Consider the following 18,586-nt stretch of genomic DNA (forward strand, 5'->3'; position numbering starts at 1 on the left):
TTATATACTGTATTATTGAAACAATGTTGCGATTGTTTGTAAAAATACCAACAGGTGTGGTTCCGTGGGGGAAAGACTCTATTGAGGAAATGTTGCCATGGAAACCAAGAAGGGGAGTGTGTGTGTGTGTGTGTGTGTGTGTGTGTGTGTGTGTGTGTGTGTGTGTGTGTGTGTGTGTGTGTGTATGCTCAAATAAACATGCATGTGGGGGTCTGGGAGAGGAAGTGTGTCCATTTGATGAGTGGGCATGTGCCTGAACTCAATTTAATACACTAATTGTAGTCTCACCCATTCATTTCTAATGACTGGTCATGTTTACCTGGGAACACCACAGGTGTACAAAAGTGAAATAAAACACCCAAAATGTTATGAAAATCATCAAAATGTATTTTGTGTGTTCAGACGCCCTGTGTGGACAAAGTCATGGAACCTCATGACAATCAGATTAAATGAACTACATTTTTCAGTGAGAAAATTTGTAAATCGGTTCAATTCAAACGCTCTCATTTGTTGACTTCTGTAACCGTAAAAGCATTGGTTTCATGCATGTTAACATTCGAAGCCTTCTCCTTAAGTTTGTTTTATTCACTGCTTTAGCACACTCCGCCAACCCGGATGTCCTAGCCGTGTCTGAATCCTGGCTTAGGAAGGCCACCAAAAATCCTGAAATTTCCATCACTAACTATAACATTTTCCAACAAGATAGAACTGCCAAAGGGGCTGGAGTTGCAATCTAATGCAGAGAGAGCCTGCAGAGTTCTGTCATACTATCCCGGTCTGTGCCCAAACAATTGGAGCTTCTACTTTTAAAAATCCACCTTTCCAGAAACAAGTCTCTCACCGTTGTCGCTTGTTATAGACCCCCCTCGGCCTCCAGTTGTGCTCTGGACACCATATGTGAATTGATCGCCCCCCATCTATCTTCAGAGTTCGTACTGTTAGGTGACCTACACTGGGACATGCTTAACACCCCGGCCATCCTACAATCTAAGCTAGATACCTTCAATCTCACACAAGTCTTCAAGGAACCTACCAGGTACAACCCTAAATCCGTAACCATGGGCACCCTCTTAGATATCATCCTGACCAACCTGCCCTCTAAATACACCTCTGCTGTCTTCAACCAGGATCTCAGCGATCACTGCCTCATTTCCTGCGTGTGTACTGGGTCCGCGGTCAAACGACCACCCCTCATCACTGTCAACCTCTCCCTAAAACACTTCAGCGAGCAGTGCCACATTCAAAAAATGTAGAACTAAGAACAGATATAGCCCTTGGTTCACCCCAGACTTGACTGCCCTTGACCAGCACAAAAACATTGATCTGCATAAATCTACGATAATAGAAATTGTCAATTAGCATTTTTCCACGGTTGGCCATGCTTTCCACCTGGCTACCCCTACCATGGCCAACATCTCAGCTCCCCCTGCAGCAATATACCCCCCCCCACCCCACTTCTCCTTCACCCAAATCCAGACAGCATATGTTTTGAAAGAACTGCAAAATCTGGATCGCTACAAATCAGCTGGGCTAGACAATCTGGACCCTCTCTTTCTAAAATGATCTGCCGAAATTGTTGCAAACCCTATTACTAGCCTGTTTAACCTCTCGTATCGTCTGAGATCGCCAAAGATTGGAAAGCTGCCGCGGTCATCCCCCGCTTCAAAGGGGGAGACAGTCAAGACCCAAACTGTTATAGACCTATATCCGTCCTGCCCTGCCTTTCTAAACATTTCAAAAGCCAGGTTAATAAACAGATCACCGACCATTTCGAATCCCACTGTACCTTCTCAACTATGCAATCTGGTTTCCGAGTTAGTCATGGGTACACCTCAGCCACGCTCAAAGGTCCTGAACAATATCATAACTGTCATCGATAAAAGACAGTACTGTGCAGGCGTCTTCATCGACCTGGCCAAGGCTTTGACTCTGGCAATCACCGCATTCTAATCGGCAGACTCAGTAGCCTTGGCTTCTCAAGTGACTGCCTCACCTGGTTCACTAACAACTTCACCCAGATAGAGTTCAGTGGGTCAAATCGGAGGACCTGTTGTCCGAACGATTTGACTAGTGCAGTGTTAGCTAGCTAGCTACATAGTTGTCTTTGTCATAGCTTGATAATTGTGTAGTTTAGTAATTATCGAGGGTAGCTAGCCAGCTATTTCCGTCCCCCGCGACGCCATTTTTCCAAACCCAGCCAACTATTACCGACGAGCAGCATTGTAGAAACTAAATACATTACAAAGGAACGTCTTGATTAGTGTTATGTTCGCTAGCTACAAAGTTGCTTTTGTATCATGACATGGTGTAGTACTGAAACTATCGAGGTTACCTAGCCAGCTACACGTTCAAAGTCAACAACGCAGCCACTGCTAGCTAGCCTACTCCATCAGCCAGCAGTACTGTATCATTTTCGTCATTTTAGTCAATAAGATTTTTGCAACGTAAGCTTAACTTTCTGAACATTCGAGACGTGTAGTCCACTTGTCATTCCAATCTCCTTTGCATTAGCGTAGCCTCTTCTGTAGCTTGTCAACTATGTGTCTGTCTATCCCTGTTATCTCCCCTCTGCACAGGCCATACAAACGCTCCACACCGCGTGGCCGCTGCCACTCTAACCTGGTGGTCCCAGCGCGCACGACCCACGTAGAGTTCCAGATCTCCGGCAGCCTCTGGAACTGCCGGTCTGCGGCCAACAAGGCTGAGTTCATCTCAGCCTATGCTACCCTCCAGTCCCTAGACTTCCTGGCGCTGACGGAAACATGGATTACCACAGATAACACTGCTACTCCTACTGCTCTCTCCTCGTCTGCCCACGTGTTCTCGCATACCCCTTGAGCATCGAGCCAGCGGGGTGGTGGCACTGGAATCCTCATCTCTCCCAAGTGGACATTCTCTCTTTCTCCCCTGACCCATCTGTCTATCTCCTCATTTGAATTCCATGCTGTCACAGTTACCAGCCCTTTCAAGCTTAACATCCTTATCATTTATCGCCCTCCAGGTTCCCTTGGAGAGTTCATCAATGAGCTTGACGCCTTGATAAGTTCCTTTCCTGAGGATGGCTCACCTCTCACAGTTCTGGGTGACTTTAACCTCCCCACGTCTACCTTTGACTCATTCCTCTCTGCCTCCTTCTTTCCACTCCTCTCCTCTTTTGACCTCACCCTCTCACCTTCCCCCCCTACTCACAAGGCAGGCAATACGCTTGACCTCATCTTTACTAGATGCTGTTCTTCCACTAATCTCATTGCAACTCCCCTCCAAGTCTCTGACCACTACCTTGTATCCTTTTCCCTCTCGCTCTCATCCAACACTTCTCACTCTGCCCCTACTCGGATGGTATTGCGCCGTCCCAACCTTCGCTCTCTCTCTCCCGCTACTCTCTCCTCTTCCATCCTATCATCTCTTCCCTCTGCTCAAACCTATCTCCTGATTCTGCCTCCTCAACCCTCCTCTCCTCCCTCTCTACATCCTTTGATTTTCTTTGTCCCCTATCCTCCAGGCCGGCTCGGTCCTCCCCTCCTGCTCCGTGGCTCGACGACTCAATGCGAGCTCACAGAACAGGGCTCCGGGCAGCCGAGCGGAAATGGAGGAAAACTCGCCTCCCTGCGGACCTGGCATCCTTTCACTCCCTCCTCTCTACATTTTCCTTTTCTGTCTCTGCTGCTAAAGCCACTTTCTACCACTCCAAATTCCAAGCATCTGCCTCTAACCCTAGGAAGCTCTTTGCTACCTTCTCCTCCCTCCTGAATCCTCCTCCCCCCCCCCCCTCCTCCCTCTCTGCGGATGACTTCGTCAACCATTTTGAAAAGAAGGTTGACGACATCCGATCCTCGTTTGCTAAGTCAAACGACACCGCTGGTCCTGCTCACACTGCCCTACCCTGTGCTTTGACCTCTTTCTCCCCTCTCTCTCCAGATGAAATCTGGCGTCTTGTGATGGCCCAACAACCTGCCCACTTGACCCTATCCCCTCCTCTCTTCTCCAGACCATTTCCGGAGACCTTCTCCCCTACCTCACCTCGCTCATCAACTCATCCTTGACCGCTGGCTACGTCCCTTCCGTCTTCAAGAGAGCGAGAGTTGCACCCCTTCTGAAAAAACCTACACTCGATCCCTCCGATGTCAACAACTACAGACGAGTATCCCTTCTTTCTTTTCTCTCCAAAACTCTTGAACGTGCCGTCCTTGGCCAGCTTTCTTGCTATCTCTCTCAGAATGACCTTCTTGATCCTAATCAGTCAGGTTTCAAGACTGGGCATTCAACTGAGACTGCTCTTCTCTGTGTCACGGAGGCTCTCCGCACTGCTAAAGCTAACTCTCTCTCCTCTGCTCTCATCCTTCTAGACCTATCTGCTGCCTTTGATACTGTGAACCATCAGATCCTCCTCTCCACCCTCTCCGAGCTGGGCATCTCCGGCGCGGCCCACGCTTGGATTGCGTCCTACCTGACAGGTCGCTCCTACCAGGTGGCGTGGCGAGAATCTGTCTCCGCAACACGTGCTCTCACCACTGGTGTCCCCCAGGGCTCTGTTCTAGGCCCTCTCCTATTCTCGCTATACACCAAGTCTCTTGGCTCTGTCATATCCTCACATGGTCTCTCCTATCATTGCTATGCAGACGACACACAATTAATCTTCTCCTTTCCCCCTTCTGACAACCAGGTGGCGAATCGCATCTCTGCATGTCTGGCAGACATATCAGTGTGGATGACGGATCACCACCTCAAGCTGAACCTCGGCAAGACGGAGCTGCTCTTCCTCCCGGGGAAGGACTGCCCGTTCCATGATCTCGCCATCACGGTTGACAACTCCCTTGTGTCCTCCTCCCAGAGTGCTAAGAGCCTCGGCGTGACCCTGGACAACACCCTGTCGTTCTCCACTAACATCAAGGCGGTGACCCGATCCTGTAGGTTCATGCTCTACAACATTCGCAGAGTACGACCCTGCCTCACACAGGAAGCGGCGCAGGTCCTAATCCAGGCACTTGTCATCTCCCGCCTGGATTACTGCAACTCGCTGTTGGCTGGGCTCCCTGCCTGTGCCACTAAACCCCTACAACTCATCCAGAACGCCGCAGCCCGTCTGTTGTTCAACCTTCCCAAGTTCTCTCACGTCACCCCGCTTCTCCGCTCTCTCCACTGGCTTCCAGTTGAAGCTCGCATCCGCTACAAGACCATGGTGCTTGCCTACGGAGCTGTGAGGGGAACGGCACCTCCGTACCTTCAGGCTCTGATCAGGCCCTACACCCAAACAAGGGCACTGCGTTCATCCACCTCTGGCCTGCTCGCCTCCCTACCTCTGAGGAAGCACAGTTCCCGCTCAGCCCAGTCAAAACTGTTCGCTGCTCTGGCACCCCAATGGTGGAACAAGCTCCCTCACGACGCCAGGACAGCGGAGTCAATCACCACCTTCCGGAGACACCTGAAACCCCACCTCTTTAAGGAATACCTGGGATAGGATAAGTAATCCTTCTAACCCCCCCCTTAAAAGATTTAGATGCACTATTGTAAAGTGGTTGTTCCACTGGATATTATAAGGTGAATGCACCAATTTGTAAGTCGCTCTGGATAAGAGCGTCTGCTAAATGTCTTAAATGTAAATGTAAAAATGTAACCTCTGGCAGTCTCTATGGGGGTGCCACAGGGTTCAATTCTCACGCCAACTCTTTTCTCTGTTTAATACTTTATCAATGATGTCGCTCTTGCTGCTGGTGATTCTCTGATCCACCTCTACACAGACGACACTATTCTGTATACATCTGGTCCTTCTTTGGACACTGTGCTAACAAGCCTCCAAACGAGCTTCAGCGCCATACAACACTCCTTCCGTGGCCTCCAACTGCTCTTAAATGCTAGTAAAACTATGTGCATGCTCTTCAACCGATTGCTGCCCGCACCCTCCCGCCCAACTAGTATCACTACTCTGGACGGTTCTGACTTAGAATATGTGGACAACTACAAATACCTATGTGCCTGGTTAGACTGTAAACTCTCCTTCCAGACTCACATTTAGCATCTCCAATCCCAAATTTAAACTAGAATCGGATTCCTATTTCGCAACAAAGCCTCCTTCACTCATGCCGCCAAACATACCATCGTAAGACTGACTATCCTACGATCCTTGACTTCGGCGATGTCATTTACATAATAGCACCCAACACTCAGCAATCAGCAAACTGGATGTTGTCTATCACAGTGCCATCTGTTTTATCACCAAAGCCCCATATACTACCCACCGCTGTGACCTGTATGCTCTCGTTGACTGGTCCTCACTACATATCCGTCACCAAACCAACTGTCTCCAGGTCATCTATAAGTCTTTGCTACGTAAAGCCCCGCCTTATCTCAGCTCACTGGTCACTATAGCAACACCCACCCGTAGCACGCGCTCCAGCAGGTATATTGCACTGGTCATCCCCAAAGTCAACATTTCCTTTGGCCGCCTTTCCTTCCAGTTCTCTGCTGCCAATGATTGGAACGGATTGCAAAAATCTCTGAAGCTGGAGTCTTATATCTCCCTCTCTAACTTTAAGCATCAGCTGTCTGAGCAGCTTACCGATCACTGTACCTGTACATAGCCAATCTGTAAATAGCACACCCGTCTACCTCATCCCCATATTATTACTTACCCTCTTGCTCTTTTGCACCCCAGTATCTCTACTTGCACATTCATCATCTGCACATCTATCACTCCAGTATAAATGCTAAATTGTAATTATTTTCGCCTCTAAGGCCTATTTATTACCTACCTCCCTACTCTTCTACATTTGCACACACTGTACATAGATTAATTTATATTGTGTTATTGGCCGTATGTTTGTTTATGTGTAACTCTGTGTTGTTGTTTTTGTCGCACTGCTTTGCTTTATCTTGGCCAGGTCGCAGTTGTAAATGAGAACTTGCTCTCAACTGGCCTACCTGGTTAAATAAAGGTGAAATAAATAAAAAAATAAAAGATTTGACTGGAACACAGCAGGAGGGTTAATGATAAATAAACCTGGTAAATATCTCACAGCTCTTACAAAACAAATACATCCTAAATCAGTTATAATTTTTAAATATCAAAAGGCAATAATTAGAAACAACAACTTGATTAATGACATTTTATTAAAACTTCTTTGAATATGTATATATATCAGAATTCAATTCTGATCCATCCATTGGATGGATCCTATAGCCTTCTTAGACTCAACAACTCTGACGCAATTATCAGCAGAAAAAAAGCATCACTAAAAACAGAGATCACCAAAGAAGAAATATTAGATCATGTTAAAACATTCACACAGAGAAAATCACCAGGAATGGATGGCTTTCCCATTGAATTCTAGTCCCGTTTTTGGAGGACACAGTAGCCCCCTATTTACACCAATGAAAACACACTCATATCAGTATTTCCTAGTTCCATGCATCAGTTATTTCAGTTATATTGAAACCAGGAAAATCTGGAGTCCCCTGCTGATTATAAACTCAGAAGTTTAATAAATTGTGACAATAAAATAATAACAAAGCAATAGAATGGCAAAAGTCTTACCAGACTTAATACATATTAATCAAACAGGGTTTCTTCAAAATAGACACTTACAAAAAAATTCAAGAACCTGTTTAAGTTTAATACAATACGCAAAAAAACAAGATATAGATTTATCGATAATGGCTGTTGAAGCCGAAAAGGCTTTTGACCATCTTGAATGGCTTTTTTCTATTCAGAATTTTGGAACTTCAACTTTCCAGCTGAAATAATAAATGTAATAAAAATATTATATAAATGTCCATAAGCAAAAATATACAGAAATAATACATTATCTGATGAAATTACTATAGAAAGGGGCACAAGACAGAGATGTCTACTTTCGCCCTTCCTGTTTATACTGGCAATTGAACTGCTTGCAGAAGGAATTAGACAGGATCCAAACGTAACAGATTGGTAAACATGAATATAAACTAAACTTATTTGCAGATGATCTCCTGATATACAGTGGATTCAGAAAGTATTCAGAACCCTAGACTTTTCCTGCAAGACCAAAACTGCTGTACCCTAATGGTTTGCTTGTTCACCAAGAATGGTCTAACAGTAACTAATCCAGATCTTTTTTTGAAGGGAATAAACCACACACAAAGGGGCTGTTTCCTGGACACTGATTAAGCATAAAATAAGGACACTCTGAATTGCTTTCATGTGGCACTGGCTTAAACTGTGAGGATGACCACACAATTTATTTTCATCATGAGCCAAATCCATTGGTTTTCTACTCAAAGTTGCAAAGGAAATGTTGTGATCTATTTAATAAACACAAGAGATCAGTAACATGGATAAGAGTGTGGCAGTAATGCAGGAACAGCGGCATCCAGTGGGAAAAACCTGGTACTTTCACACTACTTTATGGTAAATATTGCAAGCGACTTCAATTACTAATTTCTCTGAACAGGGGGAAAAAATCACCAGATTCACAGGGAATAAATTACATAGTATGGAGAAGCATTTCTTATTTAATTGTTTATATGGATCCCCATTAGCTTTCGCCGTGGCAGCAGCTATTCTTCCTGGGGTCCACAAAAAACACAAAACATGACAAGTAACAAAACAGTGATACATTGATAGACAAGGACAGTCATTTTAAATACAACGGTATAAAAATGGTATAAAAACAATACAACCCAAACATGTTTTAAATAATAATACAAACAATGCAACCACCACAAAAATAATGTGTGTGATAATATGTCTGGGCGTGTGTCTGTTTGTGTGTGTGCCCCTCATATTCCCCGAGTTCCATGGGATGTTGTTTAATCTTTTTTAAGTTATTTTGCTGTTTGCTTGAGTAATTGGAGATGGAAGGAAGTTCCATGTGATCATGGCTCTGTATAATACTGTGCGTTGCTGTGAATTCGTTTTGGACTTGGGGTTGTGAAGAGACCCCCTGGTGGCATGTCTTGTGTATGGGTGTCTGAGCTGTATGTTATTTGATTATGAGACTCATAAAAACTAGAAGAGAAGCAGTTAATCTCTCGTCAACCCGGAAAGATTGGCATGCATGTTGTTGATGTTAGTTCTGTAGGTGTAATTAAGGGCAAGGCATGCTGCACTGTTTTGAGCCAGCTGCAGCTTTGCTTGGTTTTCTTATGCCTGCACCTGACCATATTACCGAACAGTAATCAAGATGGGACAATATCAGAGCCTGAACAACTACTACAGTTGATTTTTCTTTTTCTTTCGCAGAACATATTTTTATAACAGTCATATCTGTCCCCATCTTCACAACAACTTTGTCAATATGACTTGATCATGATAATTGACAATCCATTGTTATACCTAGGAGATTAGCTTCCTCAACTTGCTCAATGGGCGCACCCTTTATACACAACTCCAGTTGAGGTTCAGGTCTTAGACTGTTTTGAACCAAATGCAATGTTTTTAGTTTTAGATGCATTTAATACCTGTTTTTTTATTAATCACCCATTCTGATACTGACTGTATCTCCTTATTTAGAATTTCAGTGAGCTTAACCATGTGATGGCAGGTGATGTGAAGCCAAAGCAAGTGAGTTTCATCAATAATATCAAAGACTGCACTGAAATGTAACAATACAGCTCCAACTCATGTTATTATCCATTTATTTTAACCAATCATGTCACGACTTCTGCCGAAGTCGGTCCCTCTCCTGGTTCAGGCGGCGTTCGGCGGTCGACATCACCAGCCTTCTAGCCATCGCCGATCCACCTTTCATTTTCCATTGGTTTGTTCCCCCCATGTCCTTGTCCGGAATTGTTTCTTGTAGTGCTTGTGTACGTTATGCTGGTGGATACCAGGTTTTGTTTGAGCCATTCATTGATTGTTCTGTTTACGGTGGTTTTTATGTTTATTAAACGACACCGTTGTAAATCAGTTTTTGCTCTCATGTGCCTGACTTCTCTGCCGCCACTACGCAAATCATCAGTCATCTGAGTCAGTGCAGTACAAGTTCAGTGCCATTCTCTATATGCATGCTGAAAGTCAGTAAACTAGCACTGTATTTTTTGAAACACAATTCTTTCCATCAGTTTACAAAGACCAGGCAGCAAACTGATTGGGCGGCTGTTAGAGCCAGCAAATGGTGCTTTAATATTTTTAGGCAGTGCAATTACTTTAGCTTCCTTCCACACCTGTGGACACCTACTCCTTTAGGCTTAGGTTAAAGATATAGCAAATAGGTATGGCAATACAGTCTGCTACCATTCTCAATAGTTTTCTAACAAGGTTGTCAATACCTGGTTATATCCATCAATATCATTATTGATGGATAACAACAGTTCTTCCAGCTCTCCCACTCTAACTTTACCAAATTCAAAACAGCAATCCTTCTCTTTCATTATTAGATATTTTATATAACATGATGGTTCACTGTTCAATGTTGTCATTTCACATCTGAGCTTTTCCACTTTAGTACTCCATTTTACTAGGACATACTCCAAGCCGCAGCTTCATTCTACTTGTCAAACATAGAGAACTGATACTGTATACTGGTTGGGACTGGCATGGGGTGTGGGGGGTCCGTGGGTGGCTTTTGACAAGAAAATTATGGATCCCTCATGTCTTACTTGTTAGTAGGGCTCCCGAGTGGTGCAGCGGTCTAAGGCACTGCATCTCAGTGCTAGAGGCGTCACTACAGACCCTGGTTCGATTCGAGGATGTATTACAACCAGTCGTGATTAGGAGTCCCATAGGGCGGCGCACAATTGGCCCAGGGTTGTCTGGTTTAGGGTTTGGCTGGGGTAAATAAAAAAAAATAAAAAATAGTTGGGTCCAAATTGAATGTTAGGTTCTATATTCATGGAATATTATCTGAATCTTAAATTAGAACGGCCAATTTGGCTGCAATCAATTAGCTTAGTTTCTAACTACAGAAACAATTTGAGAAAAATCTGAGATGGTGGGTGTCATGGCTTGCTGAAATGACATGGAATGACTCCTTCGAAACTGCAAAATGTTCTCTCCGCTACATGGGAAAATGAAAGAATAGCTGAGAACTTGCTTTAAAACTGCAACATTTACTTTATACCCATGGAAAAATGTGTATAATTGCTTTTGCCCACGAGGTGAGGGAGCCCCCCCAACCGGAACTTGCTTAGGGCCCCCAAAAGGCTAGGGGTGGCCCTGAAAGCAAGTATATGGGGAAAAATAAGGTATTGTCCATTATTGAATGTTTGATGCCACCACAGCGCCCACATATGATTTTGAATCTGCATTTGAGTTTGCAGAATTCTGTGAACTCTATATTTTCATTCTTGCCATAAATATAGTTTCCACAAATTCATTTTGGGAGTTAGCATTATTGTTGTTGGCACCAAAACTCTGTACACCTATCAATACTTCCTAGCAGCTGGTCCCTGTGGTGTTTCCCTTACTCCCTCCAGTCCCTCAAACCCCAGGTTTTTGGCCCCTTTTCCAGGGTCACACCACCACCATGCACACCCGTCTGGTTGTATGCTGCACGTCACTGCAGAGTTCAAGAGGGGGCAACCACTTGTTAAGGAACCGTCTGTCGGAGTCGCTGACACCTCACAGACAGAAAATCTGCCTACATTTTGCCTCTCGCTTTACCTCTTTCCTTCCCAGTGGTGTAAGGTCCTTAAGTAAAAATACTTTAAAGTACTACTAGTGTTTTGGGGTATCTGTCTTTAGTTGTACTATTTATGTTTTTGACAACTTTTACTTTAATTCACTACAATTTCTAAAGAAAATAATTGACCATTTACTCCATACAATTTTCCCTGACACCTAAAAGTACTTGTTACATTGTGAATGCTTAGTAGGACGGGGAAATGGTCCAATTCACACACTTATCAAGGGAACCTCCCTGGTCATCCCTACTGCCTCTGATTGGCAGATTCACTAAACACACATGCTTCGTTTGTAAATTATTTCTGAGTGTTGGAGTGTGCCCCTGGCTATCCGTAAATAAAATAAAATAAATGGAGCCTTCTGGTTTGCTTAATATAAGGAATTTGAAATTATTTATACTTTTAAAGTTGATACTTAAGTATATTTTAAACCAAATACTTTAAGATTTTTACTCAAGTGGTAATTTACTGGGTGGCTTTCACTTTTACTTAAGTCATTTTCTATTAAGGTATCTTTACTTTTACTCAAGTATGACAATTGGATACTTTTTCCACCACTGTTCCTTCCTTCCTTCACCCCCTTCCTACTTTCCTCCCAATCTCTCTCCCTCTCCCTCCGCTTCACCATTTACTCTATTTCTTATTCCATCTCTTTATCTTGCCACCATCTCTCCCTCCCTCTCCCTTCCTCTTTTCCATCCCTCCACCAGCTCCTGTCGCTGCCACAAATCTGTTCCCCTCACCTTTCTCATTGCGTGTGATGGCGGGGTGTTGTCAGAGCGTGAGGGGGACAGGCTGGTGGAAAACCTGCTCCAGGCAGCCATGTGTGACCATGTACATGTCAAATGTCCTTCCCAGAGAAGGGCTGCCGTGCTGGGAGACTGAGGCCGACTGTCCCCTTCCCCTCCCTCTTGGAGCTCCAGTTTGGTGGTGAAGGAAGGAACAGAGTTGGTAGGGACTAGGGCCAGGAGTTCTCCCTGACCATGTGACCCGAGCAGGAAAAACTCTGGGCTCTGGTTTTAGCCTATATTGTAAGTATTCACAAGTTTTTCCTGCTCAGGTACATTGGTCAGGAAAAACCTCCTGGCCATAATGGGGCCCCAGCAGGTGAAGTGACACTTGGCCCATGAGGAAGGGAAGCAGTAGAGATGGTACAGGGGTAGCGATGGCCATCACTGCTTCTCTCATACCTCTCATTCCAGATCTTTAATTGGTTGCTCAGAGGATACCTGAGCCCCATGGTTACTACACGGCACCTACACATATCTAATATCTCCTGCGTGTCCGACATCATGCTGAACTTGGAAGACATTTTGAAGATGAGCAGGGATACACGTAGGCCTACACATACTCAAGCACACACAATTGCATACAGACATTTCACACGAGAAAATACATTCTAGGATATGCATCTTAGCAGCAAATTGCAAATTTCTATTTTTGAAGTCCCTCAAAATATTTGAAAATGGAAAGGGGATGGCAATAAGATTCCACCTGCAACTCTGAAAATCTTGGTGCTATAGTAATAATAACAACAACACACACACACACACACACACACACACACACACACACACACACACACACACACACACACACACACACACACACACACACACACACAGGTAGAGGTTACATATTCCGACATGACTTTGAGGCTGTTTTTTGTTTGGTCTTGGTAGTTAACGTGTCAGGGTCTGTTGACAGCCAAGCCAATACCAGTCAATATCTGCAAAGGGCAGTGCTTGATACAGAATAGCTAGTACAATGCACCATAACATTCACCTTCTCTCTCTTTCCTTTTTTCTCTTTTCTTCTCTCTCTCTCTTCTCTTTCTCTCTCCCTCAACATCTATTCCCTTATAGAAGATAGATGAAAAGATGTGTGTCCTGTTTGCAGTTTGAAATTAAATCTGTTGGGTGCAGGCAATGGTTTGGTTGGCAAACTACGTCATGCTGCTACAAGCAGCAGGACAGAAGGAGTCTGGATGAGGAGATGAAGGACAGAGAAAATACATTGTTATATTTCAAATGTTTAGAAAGTTATAATTTTGACAGTAGTGGAGCCTCCTCCAATTCTTTGTTTTTGTGGATTATAAAATAAACTACTTCATGCAAATCACTCACATTTTTGTGAGCACCGTTCTAATGAGGTCACGCTCATTTCCACGTTGTTTTGCTAAACCGTTATTGTGGATCTTTGCCAAGAGTTTTTCAGTTTGAGAAAGTCAGTGAATTTTAATTAGCTCAACGTCATGGAAAACAATTTATTTGCATAAACCTAATTTATTGCTCAATATTTTATCCAGAGCCCCTGTTCTCCCAATGTCAAAGACAGCATTTTGAAATGCAAAAATTTGCGTGAAAGGCATGAGCTCTGCTTTGTTTCTTGCGCAGGCTGCACACTTCATCAGTCTCTCATTCACAATTTGACAAGCACTTGATAATATTCTGACCAGGCCTCGAATTTCCCGGGGGCATCCCCCTTGTGTGGCCATATTCCCCCCTTAAAAAAATCCATGCCTTTTGCGGCCAAAGTGGCCGTTGTGCCCTTGGGCTGAATATAATAATTACAATTCACTTCTCCTGTCTGCCAGTCGCCGTGTTCCGAAGCACTTCTCACTCACATGGCTCTTTCAGATATCTCAATTCTTATTAGCCAATGCCCGTCATGTGATCGGGTCCTTCTCATAGGCATCTCAGCTCCGAAGTAGGCTACAAGTGAAGACAGACACATTGGGGACACAACTGTGCGCGTCATTCTTATCAAATTTCGAGGGGCATATTGAAGATGTTAGAAGAACTGTCCACCTTTATTTTTTGTCAGCCAACAAAATGAGTGGGTCTAACGAATAGCAAAAGCACTAGTCTATGTCAATCTACCATCTCCCATAGTACAACATTTGACCTGTTCTAATATTCGAAACATACTCTGGGACAGTTGTGGGATGTGACAGATCAACTCGCATTAAAAAACCTTTTAAAAGCAATGAGGCTGATGCAACAGATCAGAATGTTTAGCTTAAAATGTTGATAACCTATTAGGCTATTTCTTCACATTATAAGCGCCGCAGTGCGCACATGGCAGTAGGCTATACACAATGTTCCAAAATGCAATCAATTATTCTCAAAAGTGACCGCAAATGTGATTATTTATCTAATACTTTATTATGAAGGTGCATTTTTATGGTGAAAATTATCTTCCCCAAACTTTAAATTCATGCGTCGCCTATGTATGCCAGTTAGACTTTTCACCGGTTATAAAGCGGATTAATGTTCTTAATTTTAAGAAGTTATTTGGCTACTTTACACTGGGCATCATTCACAAGTGAAAGGCTAATATTGTCACCCATCAGACTATTTTTACATTTCCTCAATAAAATATGTGAAATTAGGCCATTATCATGCGCCTATCTCAGAACAGGGGCAGAGGAAAAAATACATGTCATCTATGCACTTTTTCCCATGGTTCATTTTCATGCCAGCCAGGTAGGCTATACTCCTGTTGTAAAGCAAAGCAATGTGCTTAGTATTAAGAAAGTTGAGAAATAAATATAATAGGCCTAGCCTATAGAATGCTGATGGGATCCTCCATTTTTTAATAGAGGCCATCACCCTGTTTTCTCATAATTGCTGAGCTTATAGAAATGTTCCATAACATGAGCTCATGGGCTGTCATGAAGTGTTTGATTAGATTTTTGATTACATTTGCATGATGTCAGAGTGATTAGAGAGACAATAGACTGCTGGGTACCAAGCAGTTACAAAGTTTGGTAGGCTACTAGTGACCAGCATTACCAACAGTTACTGTGACTAAGCGGTCATGTGGAATTTGAGTCCGGTCATGACTGCTGTGACTGCCGGTGTGGCGGTAATACGGTCACCGCAACAGCCCTAGGTATGGTTACATAAGACAGAAGGTTACCTAAGTTTGCAGACAACACTACAGTGATAGGCTCGAATACCAACAACGACGAGACAGCCTACAGGGAGGAGGTGAGGGCCCTCAGAGTGTGATGTCAGGAAAATAATCTCTCACTCAATGTCAGCAAAACAAAAGAGATCATCGTGGACTTCAGGAAACAGCAAAGGGAGCACGCCCCTATCCACATCGACAGGACAGCAGTGGAGAAGGTGGAAAGTGTTAAGTTCCTCGGTGTACATATCACTGACAAACTGAAATGGTCCACGGCACACAGACAATGTGGTGAAGGCGGCGCAACCGGGCCTCTTCAACGTCAGGAGGATGATAAAATGTGGCTCGTCACCAAAAACCCTTACTAACCTTTACAGGTGCACAAATAAAAGCATCCTGTCGGACTGTATCACTGCCTGGTACGGCAACTGCACCGCCCACAACCGCAGGGCTCTCCAGAGGGTGGTGAGGTCTGCACAACGCATCACTGGGGCAAAGTACCTGCCCTCCAGGGCACCTACAGCACCCGATGTCACGGGAAGGCAAAAAAGATCATCAAGGACAATAACCACCTGAGCCACTACTGTATCCTTCACTATCTATTCTTTACTATCTATTGCATCTTAGTCGCTCTGTCACTGCGCATCCATATATTTCATACATATATATTATTATCCTATTCCTTTACTAGATTGTGTGTATTAGGTTTTGTAGTGGAATTTATTAGATATTAGACTTTGTTGTGGAATTGTTAGATATTACCTGTTAGATACTGCTGCACTGTCGGATCTAGAAGCATAAGCATTTCGCCACACAAGCAATAACATCTGCTAACCATGTGTATGTGACCAATAAAATATAATATTTGATTTGTAAGCTGCTGGTCAGGGAGGATGGGTGGGTGTGCAACATGAACATCTAGCAACCCAAAGGTTGCACGTTCAAATCACATCATTGACAACTTTAGCATTATAGCTAATTAGCAACTTTGCAACAACTTTTCAGATACTTTGCAACTCTAAGCATGTTAGCTAACCTTTCCCCTAACCTTAACCTCTAACTTAACCTTCATCCCTAATCATAACCTTAACTCTAACCCCTAACTGTCACGACTTTCTTCGTCGGAGGACGAAATAGCGAAATCGTCGTCCGAAAAGGTGTACCAATATGCAGCAGAGTTGGTGTTAATTTTCTTAATTTATTAGCAAACGTTGAACACGAAAAAACAAGAAAACAATAAGCACGACAAATGACAGTTTTGCAGGCTGACAAAAAAAACACGCAATGCAAAAACAATCTCCCAGAAATACAAGACAAACACACCCAACTAATATAGGACTTCCAATCAAAGGCAACACCAAACAGCTGCCTTCAATTGGAAGTCCACCCCAATTAACTCAACATAGAAACACCCTCACTAGACTACACATAGAAATACATAAACATAGACCAAAACCCGGAAATAATAAATCAAACGCCCTCCTAACTAACACACCACCCCGAACCACATAAAACAAATACCCTCTGCCACGTCCTGACCAAACTACAATAACAATTAACCCTTATACTGGCCAGGACGTGACACTAACCCCTAGCCTAGCGAACATTAGCCACATAGCTAATGTTAGCCACAACAAAGTGGAATTCGTAACATAGAATACTTATTGCAAATTCTTAACATACGAAATGTAACATGGACATCGACAAATTAATACATACCATACTAAATGGAAGGAGATACATCTATTATGTTATGTCTATCCTTGAGTCCAGGTTGGCCTGAAGCTCTCTCTGACCTTCCCTCTGCACCATGGGCCAATGGACCAGCCACTGGAAACGACCAGAGATACAAATACAGCAAAGCTCGGTCATATAAAACTGTTCACTTGAAAATTATACATGAAAGTGAGATGACCTCATTCAGATAGTCCTGAGTATGACAGTGATAAATGAGTGACTAAAACAAGCTTGGTAAAAAAACAAACATCCATGGCATCTATTGAAAAAGGACTGCAGTAAATGACAATAACATAACAAGGGACAGCATCACTTGAATGATCAGACCAGACCATAGTGGCATGCATTTACCCATCCAATTCAAAGCAAAGATAGTGAAGAATGATAGAGAAAGGGGTGATGACTGTGACAGCTTTTATCACGGCCCGAGCTGGCTTCAGGGCAGTATCGCGGCACCTCCCCTGCAGTGTCAAATCTCAGCTGAGTGTCTCCTCCACTCTCTTATCACTGTGCCATGCTGTTACAGCCCACAGAACCCTGTTTGTGTTCTTTGACAGGGCACATCTTTTGCAGATGGTGCGCAGAGGTAAAGAGCATAACTTGCAGATAGCTGTTCCACACACATGCGCACACACACACACACACACACACGTGTTAAAACTTCTTCAGGATCGGTGGGTCCCCTGCGGGACGGTTGAGCTAACGTCGGCTATTGCGATTAGCATGAGGTTGTAAGTAACAAGAACATTTCCCAGGTCATATACATATCTGATATTGGCAGAAAGCTTAAATTCTTGTTAATCTAACTGCACTGTCCAATTTACAGTAGCTATTAAAGTGAAATAATACCATGCTATTGTTTGAGGAGAGTGCACAGTTTTTAACATGAAAAATTATTAATAAACAAATTAGACACATTTGGGCAGTCTTGATACAACATTTTGAACAGAAAAACAATGGTTCTTTGTATCAGTCTAAAACATACACTGCTGCAATCTAGTGCCCAAAATCTAAATCGCACCTGGGCTGGAATAATACATTATGGCCTTTCTCTTGCATTTCAAAGATGATGGTACAAAAAAAATACAAAAAAAATGGTTGGTTTTTTCTTTGTATTATCATTTACCAGATCTATCTCCTACATTCCTTTCACACAAACTTCAAAGTGTTTCCTTTCAAATGGTACCAAGAAAACGCATATGCTTGCTTCAGGGCCTTAGCTACAGGCAGTTAGATTTGGGTATGTCAGGTATTTGGGTATTTTAGGTGAAAATTGAAAAAAAGGGTCAGATCCTTAAATTAATTAAAACATACACACATACATGCAGACATGCAC

Source organism: Salmo salar, chromosome ssa14 (assembly GCF_905237065.1).
Source record: "Salmo salar chromosome ssa14, Ssal_v3.1, whole genome shotgun sequence".
In the NCBI taxonomy this organism is placed as follows: domain Eukaryota; kingdom Metazoa; phylum Chordata; class Actinopteri; order Salmoniformes; family Salmonidae; genus Salmo; species Salmo salar.